The following is a 15,489-nucleotide window of genomic DNA, read 5'->3' as shown; positions in this document are numbered from 1 at the left end:
GTTGGTCACGGGTAGATAACTCATTCTTCAGACGCTCGGATAACCCATCATAGAAAGCTGCAATAAGGGCTTCATCAGACCAGTTAACTTCGGCTGCTAGGGTTTTAAATTCAATTGCGTAGTCCGCAACCGAACGAGAGCCTTGGACGGCGTGTAGCAAGGACAGAGAAGCGGTGGCGGCTTTCCCAGGGACGTCAAAAGTTTTCCGAAACGCCGAAATGAAGGAAGCACAGTTGTAAATCAAATGAGAGTCCTTTTCCCACAAGGGTGATGCCCAGGCTAAGGCTTTACCGGACAATAGTGAAACCAGATAACCCACTTTGGCCTTCTCAGAAGGAAACTGGTGAGGAGTGAGTTCAAATTGAATTGAACACTGGTTGAGAAACCCACGACAGGACTCAGGTTCACCACTGTAACGGGCAGGAGCCGGAAGCTTAACAGGAGCTGACATGGAAGTTGATCCAGAAGCCACGGTCGGAGAAGAAGGATTGGGTGCCGACGAAGAACCGAGCGTTGAAACAGAACTCCCGGTCCTAGGGTCTGACCTGTTGACCAAGACTTGAATGGCTCTGGCCATTTGGTCCAGAGTGTCCTGCATATCTTTAAAACGGATTTCATGGGAGTCCAACATCTGTCCATGTGACGAAAGTACCTTGTTTAACTCAGTAGGATCCATGACCCTGTTGTAATGTCGCTCGTGTATCACTAGAGGAACTCACCGCAGGAGTTATTCTGCCCAGAAAACTGCTGAATAGGGAGAAGCCCCAACAGTGGTAATCCAGGACTTAGATGATCCCAACAGTGAGACACTCTCCGTGAACACAGGTAGCAGGTAAGTACTGAGTATGGCAAACAGGTACAGGTGAGGGTGTCAGACAAGCCGGGTCGGTACACAGGAGCAGGTTAGCAGACAAGCCGGGTCGGTACACAGGAGCAGGTTAGCAGACAAGCCGGGTCGGTACACAGGAGCAGGTTAGCAGACAAGCCGGGTCAGTACACGGGAGCAGGTTAGCAGACAAGCCGGGTCGGTACACAGGAGCAGGTTAGCAGACAAGCCGGGTCGGTACACAGGAGCAGGTAAGCAGAGGTACAAAATCACAAAGGCAAAAGGGTGGTCAAGCAGGCAAGGGTCCAAAAACAAAGATCAGCAGCAAACTCAGAGTCACAGGCAAAGACCACAACAGGGTGCCTGAGAAAGGACAGCAAGGTTTTTAAATCTGGCGCCAAACAGAAGATCCCGCCCTGAGCAGAGTCAAGGCCACGCCTCCAGACGTCCATCACGTCCACGGCACCAGCCAGAAGGAGTAGCTGCGTCCCTAGTGGACGGACCGGCGGCCGGGCAGCAGGTAAGGGAACCCCTCTGGGAACTCCTGCATAGACGGGCAGCCTTAGATCTGCTCGTCGAGGAGTTCCCGGATCCGACCCTCCTTCTCCCATGTCGGTGGTCGGTCTGTTCGCCGCCGGCACGGAGAGAACGTGTACGTCCCTCGGATGCCCGTGCGCCGCGAGCGGTAGTCCGCTCGACGACCACGGGTCCGGAGGGAGAAGTATCGGGTCCCCGTGATCTGCGAGCAGACCCCCGCCCGCGGCTAACAGGACCCGAGGACGTGACTGTGACAACTACCTGTTTACGGCAAAATAATATTATTTATTCCTGGGGTTTCCCCACAAAATTGCGAATTAATTATCAAGGGAAAATCTATATTTGCAATGATCCTACACAAGCAAAGGACAATTTACTGAAATGGAATCTTTACATTTGTTTTTGTTTTTTTGTTGTTTTTTTTTTATGATATAAAGTATAAGATATTACCATATTATTACCTAAAATACTATTCTAATTGGGAAATATTATGATTGGTTTATTCATTGAGTTGGCAATGTACTGGTTGGAAATGATGTGTTATGTGTTATAATTTTAGTCCAGTCACTAAGCTGGCAACGTATTGGTTGGATACGATATAAATGATATAAATGGTTGATAACAATATAAAAGATATAATAGATTACTTAGAATATAGATTATCACAAATTCTTTTTTTGTTTTTTGTTTTTCTCTTAAAAATATTAGATAAAATTATGGGACTCACAGAGACTCACAGAGATATATAAGTATTGTTAATCTTTAGATAAGATATCTTTACAAAGTTAGAATTGAGATATTAGGATAGGAAAATTTAAAAGACACTAATATATACTCATGACACATTATATATATGGGTGAATAGTAATAGATTTATTAGAATAAATCACTTGAGAAGAAGGAGACTTCTATTATAGCTATTAATATAAATTTCCTTTCTGATACATATATTGACAAAAACCTATGATCATATACTAATATGGGTATATTTATATATATATATGTATATTATTTCCCCTCCTTTTTTTTTTTTTTTTTTTTCAGGATTAATGATATAAGATATAAGATATTATCACAAGCTATCACCTAAAATACCATCTCAAATGGGAAATATCATGATTGGCTATACTATCATGGTACTGGTTGGAAATGATATATTTTGTGTTATAATCTTGGTCTGGTTATTGAGTTGGTATGTACTGGTTGGAAATGATATATTACTGAGATGGCAATGTATTGACTTGAAATAATATAAATGGTTAATAACAATATAAAAGATGTAGATTATCACATTATTATAAATTATTTTATTTTTTTTGCTTTGCGTAATTTCATTAAATATGATATTTGGATAGATAGATATAGTTTATACTATTTTTATGGAAATAAGAGATGATTGTGCTCCTTACCTTCGTTGGCCTTAAAACACGTCCTCATTCCTTGCTGGTTCAAGGAATTTCTTCACACTAATGGCGGAAATAATGTTTTTCCTGCATAGTGTGTTGGGTTTGATTGTTTTTTTTGTTTATGAATGTTGTTGTCAGGTGTTTTCTAGTTGGAGATTGAGGGATAGGGAGCAGTGCTGGTGGAGGAGGGGAAAACAAATATTCCATGTCCCTTAAATTGATGACAATTAATGCACAGGGTTTAAATTCTCCATATAAGAGATCTTATTTGTATGACACATTAATCAAAGAGGGGATAGATATTGCATTTATTCAAGAGACACACTGGAATCAAATAATAGAAAAATCTGCTTGGAAATATCATAGATACCGACATATTTATGTATCTTCTGAAGCGGGGAGTAGCCATATTGATATCAATTAAAAATAAATTTGAGTATATACATCATGAAGCTGATAAGGAAGGAAGAAGGATTATACTTGTCTGTAATATAAATGATGTTACCTATACCATGGTTAGCCTATATGCCCCATCAGAAGGATCGACAAGATTTCTCAATTCAGCTATGGAAACAATAGAAAAAATCTCTAAAGGCTCATTGATTATAGCAGGCGACCTGAATTGCATAATCGATATTGAAAAAGATACTAAGACTTTGAAGAACCGTAAATCAGATGCGTGTTTAAAAACTAGGGCCAAAGCATTTTCCGATTCTCTATTTAAACATGGCCTTTATGATGTGTGGAGGGTGCAACATCCTGAGGAAAGAGACTACTCTTTCTTCTCGAATGTACACCAATCATATTCACGCATTGATTATTTCTTAATGCCTGGTCACTCTTTGGAAATCTCTACTACCTCTCTAATTGGAAATATCTCATGGTCTGACCATGCCCCAGTATTTATTTCTATCAAGGATAACCCTCAATATAGAACAAGAACTCGTTGGAGACTCAACGAATCTCTTTTAAAAACAGAATCCGATAAGATAGATCTGATAAAACAAACAACATCTTTTTTGGAGCATAATGATAATAATGAGACCTCAGATCTAAATTTGTGGTGCACCCTAAAATGTGTTCTTAGGGGACACTTAATAAAAAAGGGTGCTTGGATTAAAAAACAGAGAGGTAAAGAACTTGCCGATCTGTATATTGAGTTGGCAAAACTTGAGAGACTAAATAAACAATATCCATCCAGAGATTTCTCGAAGCAGTTAGAGACTATTAAAGAATCGATAATCATTAAACTTAAAATTAAAACTGAAACAATAATGCAAAGATTGAAATCTAGTTGGCATTATGGAAATAATAGAGTAGGGAAAAATCTTACTAAAAGATTGAAGGCACAAATTGAATCATCTAGAATAAAAAAAATTATACACAATGGAACAACTTGTATATCACCAACACAGATAGGCAATGCCTTTAAACAATATTATGAAACCTTATATAATTTACCCGAACCTAAGATTGCTACTACTGATATAGCTCAATTTTTAGAGACCTTGCATCTTCCAAAACTTTCTGCAGAAAAATTAATACAATTAAATCAACCACTAACAACTCAAGAGACTACTATTGCAATTCTTAATTTGAAAAAAGGGAAAGCTCCAGGCCCTGATGGCTTTTCAGCTATATTTTTTCCAATCTTGAACTCAGTAATTTCTCCCATCCTAACAAAATCTTTTAATTCTATTTCTACTGGAAGAAGTTTTCCAAAAGAGATGTTGGAGGCGAGTATATCGCCAATTCCGAAACCAGGGAAGGATCCTTCACTGGTTGCTAACTACAGGCCAATATCTCTCATCAATTTAGATGTGAAGATATATTCTAAGATCCTGGCCTCTAGATTGGCTCGAATAATACGAGATTTGATACATCCAGATCAGGCAGGATTCATTCCTGGTAGGGCGGGAGAAGAAAATACGCGCAAAATCTTCAATATCATTGAATATATACATAGATATAAAATCTCTTCAGTTATAGTAGCTTTAGATGCCCAAAAGGCATTTGATAGGGTCAATTGGAAGTTCTTAGCTGAAACACTTCAAGCATTTGGTTTAACAGGTCTTTTTCATGACCTAACTATGGCCTTATATACATCTCCGGTCGCAAAGATTAGAGGCCCTTTTTTAGACTCAGATATGTTTCACATTTATAATGGTACAAGGCAGGGCTGCCCGTTAGCTCCCCTGTTATATGCTCTAACAATTGAGCCTTTAGCTGCCTATATTAGAAACTCTTCTAATATTCATGGTATAAATATTGATAAACATGAATATAGTATTACCTTATATGCAGACAATGTTTTATTAACATTATCTGCACCCTTATTATCTATCCCTGCTTTTTTAAAAGGAATAGAAAAATTTGGATACTATTCTAATTACAAACTTAATTTATCAAAGACTCAGATGATTCCATTTTATCTCTCTGAGTCTCAGATATCTATAGCTCATGGGCATATTCAAAATAATGATCAGACACATCAAATTGATTATTTGGGGATTATAATCGGACCTATACTAGAAGATATCGCCAATATAAATCATAAGAAACTTTTTCTAGAAATAAAATCTTCTCTAGCAAATTGGATGAAACTTGAATTCTCTTGGATGGGTCGTATTAATATTCTTAAAGCTTACATAATTCCCAAAATTTTATATCTTTTTCGATTAATACCTTTTTATGTTTCGAAAGATGTTATCTTAAAATGGGAAAACTTACTATCTCAATTTGTTTGGGCAGCTAAAATAATAAGATTACCCTCGGAGCTTCTTAAAAGACCTATTGAATCTGGGGGTTTAGGTTATCCTGATATAAAGGAACTATATGAAGCCTCTCAAGTAGCTTTTATGATGGCCTGGGGCTCTATAAAAGAGAAAAGCTCTTTGGGTTGGTATAATATAGAGAAATATAATCTTAAAAATCTCGACCCTTTCTTGTTGTTCTGGCTACCTCAATCCCAATTTCAGAAGAAAAAATTTCCGAGCTTAATAATTGCAGACATATTATCCTCTTTCTATAGAATCAAAAAAAGGTTTGCAAAAGGGATTCCATTTACAAAAAATTGTCCCCTGGATGTTCTATCATTTTACATACCTGATCTTGTACTGGACAATTGGAAAATAGTAATGAGCAGACCTTATGGGTTAATATACTTTTGGCGTTTAAAATCTGTATTGCTAGATATTGGAGAAAACAGGATTTGCCACATTGGCAAGAGATTAAATTGCAAATAAATTTACAAAGTAATGTAGAAAAATATTTTTTTCTGAAAGAAGCTAACTCAAGAGAGAGGTATGAGTGCATTTGGCAGAAAAGGTTTCAAATAATAGATTAAAAATTCCCTGTGCAGTAATACAACCACAGCACTGCTCCAACGGCCTTTGTTTTAGATCGATTTTGGCCTTGATAATTTATAATCTCCCTCTCCTCCCAAAGAAACACTGAGCGTTTGAATACTTAAAATTATTATTTTTTAATGCTATGAGCTTTAAGGGAATACAACAAATATTCATATATGAATGTCTATGTATATGTTTCTATGTTGTTATGTACCATATGTATTTTAATGTTTTGTCTAACATCAGTCAGAGGAAGGACAGTGGTCATAAAAAGCATATTGTGGCATGTGAAGTAAAGGAAATATAGTTATGTTTCTCTATGAGAAACGTATCCACACATTTTTTCGCAAACTTTACATGCAGACCGCGTGACCTAATGGATTCGTTATTTTCACCTCTTTCGGTATGTCTTGTCTCCAAAGTGCGGAATAAGACTCTCGCGTTCCGTCCAGACCTCGTTGCTTAATGGGTAAGGTGTCTGACTTTGGATTGGAAGATTGCGGATTTGAGTTGTCTTGAGGTTGCTGGTGATTTAGATCCCCAGGTTACTGTTCTTTTGAGTCTAGAGATTGTACATTGCTGTCTTATGTTATGAAATCAATGTCTTCTGCAATGTACTCTTTCAACGCTTAAATTCAATCTTGGATTCTTTCTCAAAAAATTGTTGAATTAAACGAAGCTAAAAGCACAAAAAGAGATGACTGTCAGAAGTGGGATTTGAACCCACGCCTCCACATGGAGACCAGAAGACCCTCACAGAGAGAAGATAGCATTACTTGAGTCTGGCGCCTTAGACCACTCGGCCATCCTGACAATCTACTGCTGCTACGAAAGAAGATATTTTTTTTACATAGTTTCAAGGCAAGGGACTAGCTCTTAGGGGACCTTTTGCCACTGCATTGGTTTAAAGTGGCTTCATTAGAGTCACAGGGTAAGCAGACTTGAGATCCTGCATGTGAAGGCTAAGATTTCACATGTGTTTTTTGATGTGCCATATGTCCACCAAACTTATCGCCCCCTGGGCATGCAGGGTTCTTCTACGTATTGTGCGTTGCCACCACCTTTAATGAAATCAAAGTTGATTGCGATGTACTGTTTCAAACACTTAAAAGCAAACTTTAATTCTTTCTCCAACTATTGTTATGAAGACTTTGGCTCCAAGTGGCTCCATAAGAGTCACAGGGCACCCTTGATTTTCTGTTGTACATTTCCTAATCTTTTTGCCCAAAGAAATCTATGTGATCATCCTTTGTATAATGTGCCACAGGGCCCACTACTGAAACACATTTCACACTAGAGTAAAATCTGTCAATTGTATTACAGACATTTTTCAGAGACAATTTGTGGATATTGCAACCTAAAACTAAACAAGCACATCAAATGCAGTCAACCACTGGAAAAAAAACACCACTCTAGTGGGACTCGAACCCACAACCTTTGAATATTGGCATTATTTTTGCATCAAAACTTTAATCTTACAAACGGAGCGCTAAACTGCTTTCCATACTTGTGTTAGATAGTTCTATTGTTTCAGATTACCATAATTTCTCACAGACAAATTGTGGATATTTGGAAATACAATTTAATGCTTCAATTAAAATCTCTCAGATTAAGATCTGTCAAAAGTATTACAGAAATTTTTCAGAGACAATTTGTGGATATTGCAACTTACAACTAAACAAGAACATCAAATGCAGTCAACCACTGGAAAAATAACAACACTGGTGGGACTCGAACCCACAACCTTTGAATGCCTTGTCAAGTGCTAGAAGTCCAATACGCTATCCACTGCGCCAAAGAGCCTCGATATGTAGACAGAAAACGTCATGAAACCACCTATCTGACTCACGCATAATCCTTCGTACATAGATGTTTCAAATGCATTAGTCGTTTCTGTGTCCTATGTTTGTCTGCATGTTCTTAATTAACATCAGTCAGAGGAAGGACAGTGGTCATAAAAAGCATATTGTGGCATGTGAAGTAAAGGAAATATAGTTATGTTTCTCTATGAGAAACGTATCCACACATTTTTTTCACAAACTTTACATGCAGACTGCGTAGCCTAATGGATAAGGTGTCTGACTTCGGATCAGAAGATTGAGGGTTCGAGTCCCTTCGTGGTCGGAGTTGCTAGAGTTTTGGTTTTGTTGTTCTTTAGAGTTCTTCCATATCAATGAATGTCAGGCAAGTGGAAACTAAGATTTCAACAGTTTCTTTCCATGTTACGTGTCACCCAAGATTTTTAGTCCCTCTTGGTATGAAAGGCAGACATGTCAAAACTAAGATTTCAAGTGTTTTTTTTCAATGTGCCATATGATCACCGAATGTAACCCCATCTTGGCCTACACGGTACCTCTACGGATAGTGGGTTGTTGCGAGATTTGATTCAATCAAAGTTGTCTGCAATTTACTCTTTCAAAAACTTTCAGCAAACATTAATTCTTTTTCCAACTATTGTTATGAAGACTTTGGCTCAAAGCGGCACCATAAGAGTCACAGGCACCCTTGATTTTCTGTTGTACACTTCCTAATCTCTTTCCCCCAAGAAATCTATGTGACAGCTATTGGAAAGTATCTACACCTGGGTCGTTATTTTCAACTCTTTCGGTATGTCTTGTCTCCAAAGTGCGGAATAAGACTATCGCTTTCTGTCCAGACCTCGTGGCTTAATGGGTAAGGTGTCTGACTTTGGATTGGAAGATTGCGCATTTGAGTTGTCTTGAGGTTGCTGGTGGTTTAGATCCCCAGGTTACTGTTCTTTTGAGTCTAGAGATTGTACATTGCTGTCTTATGTTATGAAATCAATGTCTTCTGCAATGTACTCTTTCAACGCTTAAATTCAATCTTGGATTCTTTCTCAAAAAATTGTTGAATTAAACGAAGCTCAAAGCACAAAAAGAGATGACTGTCAGAAGTGGGATTTGAAACCACACCTCCACATGGAGACCAGAAGACCCTCACAAAGAGAAGACAGCATTGCTTGAGTCTGGCGCCTTAGACCACTCAGCCATCCTGACAAGCTACTGCTGCTATGAAAGAAGATATTTTTTTTACATGGTTTCAAGGCAAGGGACTAGCTCTTAGGGGACCTTTTGCCACTGCATTGGTTTAAAGTGGCTTCATTAGAGTCACAGGGTAAGCAGACTTGAGATCCTGGATGTGAAGGCTAAGATTTCACATGTGTTTTTTGATGTGCCATATGTCCACCAAACATATCGCCCCCTGGGCATGCAGGGTTCTTCTACGTATTGTGCGTTGCCAACACCTTTAATGAAATCAAAGTTGATTGCGATGTACTGTTTCAAACACTTAAAAGCAAACTTTAATTCTTTCTCCAACTATTGTTATGAAGACTTTGGCTCCAAGTGGCTCCATAAGAGTCACAGGGCACCTTTGATTTTCTGTTGTACATTTCCTTATCTTTTTGCCCAAAGAAATCTATGTGATCATCCTTTGTATAATGTGCCACAGGGCCCACTACTGAAACACATATCACACTAGAGTAAAATCTGTAAATTGTATTACAGACATTTTTCAGAGACAATTTGTGGATATTGCAACCTAAAACTAAACAAGCACATCAAATGCAGTCAAACACTGGAAAAAAAACACCACTCTAGTGGGACTCGAACCCACAACCTTTGAATATTGGCATTATTTTCGCATCAAAACTTTAATCTTACAAACGGAGCGCTAAACTGCTTTCCATACTTGTGTTAGATAGTTCTATTGTTTCAGATTACCATAATTTCTCACAGACAAATTGTGGATATTTGGAAATACAATTTAATGCTTCAATTAAAATCTGTCAGATTAAGATCTGTCAATAGTATTACAGAAATTTTTCAGAGACAATTTGTGGATATTGCAACTTACAACTAAACAAGAACATCAAATGCAGTCAACCACTGGAAAAACAACGACTCAGGTGGGACTCGAACCCACAACCTTTGAATGCCATGCTCAAGTGCTAGAAGTCCAATGCGCTATCCATTGCGCCACAGAGCCTAGATATGTAGTCAGAAAACGTCATGAATCCACCTATCTGACTCACGCATAATCCTTCGTACATAGATGTTTCAAATGCATTAGTCGTTTCTGTGTCCTATGTTTGTCTGCGTGTTCTTAATTAACATCAGTCAGAGGAAGGACAGTGGTCATAAAAAGCATATTGTGGCATGTGAAGTAAAGGAAATATAGTTATGTTTCTCTATGAGAAACGTATCCACACATTTTTTTCTCAAACTTTACATGCAGACTGCGTGGCCTAATGGATAAGGCATCTGACTTCAGATCAGAAGATTGAGGGTTCAAGTCCCTTCATGGTTGGAGTTGCTAGAGGTTTGGTTCTGAGCGGACATAATAAACAATTTTACTGGGAATCCCCACGAGTATCTAATATTTTGCTCTCTCAAAATCTTGGTCACTTCTTTAAATTCAAATCTCTTTTGTCTAGTAAATAGAGAGAGATCTTGAAAGAACATTAAGTTTTGAAATTTATCTACTTTCGGAACATATTTACTTGTTGCCAATAATATTTTGTATCGTATAAAGAAAGTTGAGAAGCGAATAATTATATCTCTGGGTTTTCCTTCAGCAAGATTCTTTGGTTTTAACGTTCTGTGTACACGTTCAATCATATCGTCTCTATCAACATCACGGATGCCCATATCTAAAAACAATTCTTTCAAATACGTTCTGATAGAGTCCTGCTTAATATCCTCCGAAATGCCATGTATCCTTAAGTTCTTCCTGCGTGTGCGATCCTCGGCGTCATTTAATTTTTGTTCCAGGTTTCTTATGATGTTCTCTTTATGGTTAAGGTCATCTTTAATTGATTTTAACTCTAATTCAAGAAACTCATTCTTTTGCATAATTAGATTGAAACATTCTTGCGTTTTTTTAAATTCACTTTTCCACTCCATGTTCACTTTCATGAGTTCATCTTTAAATGAGTTCAGCTGAGATTCCATACATAATTGCAAATATTCTTTGGTAATCATTTGAGTAGATTGTGCTGCAGGACTTAAAGAGTGTCTTCCAATTTCATCAATAGTGGAATCAGATAAGCACACAGATTCCTCCATTTTCCTATGAACCTGGGGTGAAAATAGCATAGAAATCTTTTTTTCTTTTTTTTGGTCTAGATCTCTTTTCTCTCTTTTTTTTGATTTTGGATCCTCTCTTTTTGACGCCATCGTGTCCTCTTTATTATTGTAAATATCGAAATAAACAAATAAAAAGATTATGACTATATTTTTTTTCTTTTTCTTTTTTACTTTTTTTTCCTGTCCTTTTCCTTTTTTTTTTTTTTTTTCTTTCTTTTTTTTTCTTCTTATAACCACAGTTCAAGTATTGAGTGATAATCAAAATTTTATAAATTCATTAGTGAAGTATGTGTCAAAATTCATTAGTGAAGTATGTGTCAAAATATGAATCAAAATATATGATCCCAAAATCAATAATTTATATATAGACCATGATCCACTAGTTGATTAGAATCACAGAGACAAATCAAATTTCACCTCCTTCCAAGCTTGATTAGATTAAGGTGTCCTATTCCAGCATAATTATAATAATTAATAATTTAAATTAGATTTCAACATGATTAGAAGACGCAAGCCGTATCACGTAGTGGAGATAAACTGGATCAGTTAATTCCATCCAAATCTGAATTCATGTGTATAGATAATGGGTTGATAACATAATTGATAGCATGATTGATAGGATGATTGGTAAAGTTGAATTCATATAAAGGGATCAATTTTCTTACTCCTGTGTAGCTTGATTAAATTATAAAGTCTGTTTTCCAACATGATTAAGTTATAAAGTCTGTTTCCAACATGATTATAGTACTTTCAATATATTAGTATAATCATACATTTTTTCCCTTTTCCTTTTCTTTTTTCAATGGAAATATCCCTAGATCTGTTACCAAATTAGAATCTCCTCCACCATCATGATTGTAATATAGACAGGTTCCAAAAAATAATTCCAATCTTGATCCAAAAATAAATAAATAAATAAATAAATAAATAAATAAATAAATAGAAAGTACTTTTGACGATTTCCAGGAACTCTGAAGATCCCACTCGGACACCTGCCACAGCTCCTCAGGATCAAAAATCTGTAGCGCGTTTCCCCGCCAAATATTAGATTTCTCTCGGTCTCATTCCAGCTTCCAGCATAACGGCAACATAGCCGAGTCCTTCAATATGGAGCATCAATCGGTAGCTGCCACACCTCAGGATGTTCTCCCGGGGTTGCTGCAACTGAAGAACTTCCAAGGAAGCCGGGGGAAGAAACCGTACGCTAGCCACACGCTGAGAGTTCGCAGCAAGATCGTCAGGCATACCGGGGAGGCAGATCGCAGGACGCCATCACCTGAAGTTCATCCCGCACGCTCCAACGATCCACCCCGTGAGGGTCTCACGTCATCACACCACCGTCCAGTTTTTTTTTATCTTCTTTTTCCAACTATTGTTATGAAGACTTTGGCTCAAAGCGGCTCCATAAGAGTCACAGGCACCCTTGATTTTCTGTTGTACACTTCCTAATCTCTTTCCCCCAAGACAGCTATTGGAAAGTATCTACACCTGGGTCGTTATTTTCACCTCTTTCGGTATGTCTTGTCTCCAAAGTGCGGAATAAGACTCTCGCGTTCCGTCCAGACCTCGTGGCTTAATGGGTAAGGTGTCTGACTTTGGATTGGAAGATTGCAAATTTGAGTTGTCTTGAGGTTGCTGGTGGTTTAGATCCCCAGGTTACTGTTCTTTTGAGTCTAGAGATTGTACATTGCTGTCTTATGTTATGAAATCAATGTCTTCTGCAATGTACTCTTTCAACGCTTAAATTCAATCTTGGATTTTTTCTCAAAAAATTGTTGAATTAAACGAAGCTCAATGCACAAAAAAAGATGACTGTCAGAAGTGGGATTTGAACCCACACCTCCACATTGAGACCAGAAGACCCTCACAGAGAGAATATAGCATTCTTGTTTTTGGCACCTTTGACCACTCGGCCATCCTGACAAGCTACGGCTGCTACGAAAGAAGATATTTTTTTTACATGGTTTCAAGGCAAGGGACTAGCTCTTAGGGGACCTTTTGCCACTGCATTGGTTTAAAGTGGCTTCATTAGAGTCACAGGGTAAGCAGACTTGAGATCCTGGATGTGAAGGCTAAGATTTCACATGTGTTTTTTGATGTGCCATATGTCCACCAAACATATCGCCCCCTGGGCATGCAGGGTTCTTCTACGTATTGTGCGTTGCCAACACCTTTAATGAAATCAAAGTTGATTGCGATGTACTGTTTCAAACACTTAAAAGCAAACTTTAATTCTTTCTCCAACTATTGTTATGAAGACTTTGGCTCCAAGTGGCTCCATAAGAGTCACAGGGCACCTTTGATTTTCTGTTGTACATTTCCTTATCTTTTTGCCCAAAGAAATCTATGTGATCATCCTTTGTATAATGTGCCACAGGGCCCACTACTGAAACACATATCACACTAGAGTAAAATCTGTAAATTGTATTACAGACATTTTTCAGAGACAATTTGTGGATATTGCAACCTAAAACTAAACAAGCACATCAAATGCAGTCAACCACTGGAAAAAAAACACCACTCTAGTGGGACTCGAACCCACAACTTTTGAATATTGGCATTATTTTCGCATCAAAACTTTAATCTTACAAACGGAGCGCTAAACTGCTTTCCATACTTGTGTTAGATAGTTCTATTGTTTCAGATTACCATAATTTCTCACAGACAAATTGTGGATATTTGGAAATACAATTTAATGCTTCAATTAAAATCTGTCAGATTAAGATCTGTCAATAGTATTACAGAAATTTTTCAGAGACAATTTGTGGATATTGCAACTTACAACTAAACAAGAACATCAAATGCAGTCAACCACTGGAAAAACAACGACTCAGGTGGGACTCGAACCCACAACCTTTGAATGCCATGCTCAAGTGCTAGAAGTCCAATGCGCTATCCATTGCGCCACAGAGCCTAGTTATGTAGTCAGAAAACGTCATGAATCCACCTATCTGACTCACGCATAATCCTTCGTACATAGATGTTTCAAATGCATTAGTCGTTTCTGTGTCCTATGTTTGTCTGCGTGTTCTTAATTAACATCAGTCAGAGGAAGGACAGTGGTCATAAAAAGCATATTGTGGCATGTGAAGTAAAGGAAATATAGTTATGTTTCTCTATGAGAAACGTATCCACACATTTTTTTCTCAAACTTTACATGCAGACTGCGTGGCCTAATGGATAAGGCATCTGACTTCGGATCAGAAGATTGAGGGTTTGAGTCCCTTCATGGTTGGAGTTGCTGGAGGTTTGGTTCTGTTGTTCTTAAAAGTTCTTCGATATCAATGAATGTCAGGGAAGTGGAAACTAAGATTTCAATAGTTTCTTTCCATGTTACGTGTCACCCAAGATCTTTAGTCCCTCTTGGTATGAAAGGCAGACATGTCAAAACTAAGATTTCAAGTGTTTTTTTTCAATGTGCCATATGATCACCGAATGTAACCCCATCTTGGCCTACACGGTACCTCTACGGATAGTGCGTTGTTGCGAGATTTGATTCAATCAAAGTTGTCTGCAATTTACTCTTTCAAAAACTTTCAGCAAACATGAATTCTTTTTCCAACTATTGTTATGAAGACTTTGGCTCAAAGCGGCTCCATAAGAGTCACAGGCACCCTTGATTTTCTGTTGTACACTTCCTAATCTCTTTCCCCCAAGAAATCTATGTGACAGCTATTGGAAAGTATCCGACCTGGGTCGTTATTTTCAACTCTTTCGGTATGTCTTGTCTCCAAAGTGCGGAATAAGACTCTCGCGTTCCGTCCAGACCTCGTTGCTTAATTGGTAAGGTGTCTGACTTTGGATTGGAAGATTGCGGAGTTGAGTTGTCTTGAGGTTGCTGGTGGTTTAGATCCCCAGGTTACTGTTCTTTTGAGTCTAGAGATTGTACATTGCTGTCTTATGTCATGAAATCAATGTCTTCTGCAATGTACTCTTTCAACGCTTAAATTCAATCTTGGATTTTTTCTCAAAAAATTGTTGAATTAAACGAAGCTCAAAGCACAAAAAGAGATGACTGTCAGAAGTGGGATTTGAAGCCACACCTCCACATGGAGACCAGAAGACCCTCACAGAGAGAAGATAGCATTCTTGAGTCTGGCGCCTTAGACCACTCGGCCATCCTGACAAGCTACTGCTGCTACGAAAGAAGATATTTTTTTTACATGGTTTCAAGGCAAGGGACTAGCTCTTAGGGGACCTTTTGCCACTGCATTGGTTTAAAGTGGCTTCATTAGAGTCACAGGGTAAGCAGACTTGAGATC

The 15,489-nt window shown here is 38.0% G+C and overlaps 6 non-coding genes across 6 annotated transcripts; 1 reads left to right on the top strand and 5 right to left on the bottom strand.

The window, feature by feature from the left end:
* Positions 1-6,821: 6,821 nt before the first annotated feature.
* Positions 6,822-6,932, bottom strand: TRNAL-CAA (transfer RNA leucine (anticodon CAA)). Its single transcript has 2 exons — positions 6,895-6,932; positions 6,822-6,867 (listed from the first exon to the last, which is right to left on the bottom strand). It is a non-coding gene; the product is annotated as a tRNA-Leu (tRNA).
* A 1,238-nt stretch (positions 6,933-8,170) lies between these two features.
* On the top strand, positions 8,171-8,243 carry TRNAR-UCG (transfer RNA arginine (anticodon UCG)). The gene has a single exon. It is a non-coding gene; the product is annotated as a tRNA-Arg (tRNA).
* Positions 8,244-9,025: 782 nt separating this feature from the next.
* On the bottom strand, positions 9,026-9,136 carry TRNAL-CAA (transfer RNA leucine (anticodon CAA)). Its single transcript has 2 exons — positions 9,099-9,136; positions 9,026-9,071 (listed from the first exon to the last, which is right to left on the bottom strand). It is a non-coding gene; the product is annotated as a tRNA-Leu (tRNA).
* Positions 9,137-10,039: 903 nt separating this feature from the next.
* Positions 10,040-10,127, bottom strand: TRNAR-UCU (transfer RNA arginine (anticodon UCU)). The gene is given in 2 exon segments: positions 10,040-10,075; positions 10,091-10,127. It is a non-coding gene; the product is annotated as a tRNA-Arg (tRNA).
* A 3,926-nt stretch (positions 10,128-14,053) lies between these two features.
* TRNAR-UCU (transfer RNA arginine (anticodon UCU)) lies at positions 14,054-14,141 on the bottom strand. The gene is given in 2 exon segments: positions 14,054-14,089; positions 14,105-14,141. It is a non-coding gene; the product is annotated as a tRNA-Arg (tRNA).
* A 1,102-nt stretch (positions 14,142-15,243) lies between these two features.
* TRNAL-CAA (transfer RNA leucine (anticodon CAA)) lies at positions 15,244-15,353 on the bottom strand. The gene is made up of 2 exons: positions 15,316-15,353; positions 15,244-15,289 (listed from the first exon to the last, which is right to left on the bottom strand). It is a non-coding gene; the product is annotated as a tRNA-Leu (tRNA).
* Positions 15,354-15,489: the final 136 nt, after the last annotated feature.

Source organism: Sceloporus occidentalis, unplaced genomic scaffold, assembly GCF_023333645.1.
Source record: "Sceloporus occidentalis isolate IW3139 unplaced genomic scaffold, rSceOcc1.0.p SCAF_67, whole genome shotgun sequence".
Taxonomy (NCBI): Eukaryota; Metazoa; Chordata; class Lepidosauria; order Squamata; family Phrynosomatidae; genus Sceloporus; species Sceloporus occidentalis.
The sequence above is the reverse complement of the archived record's forward strand: the minus strand, read 5'-3'. Positions and strand labels throughout refer to the sequence as shown.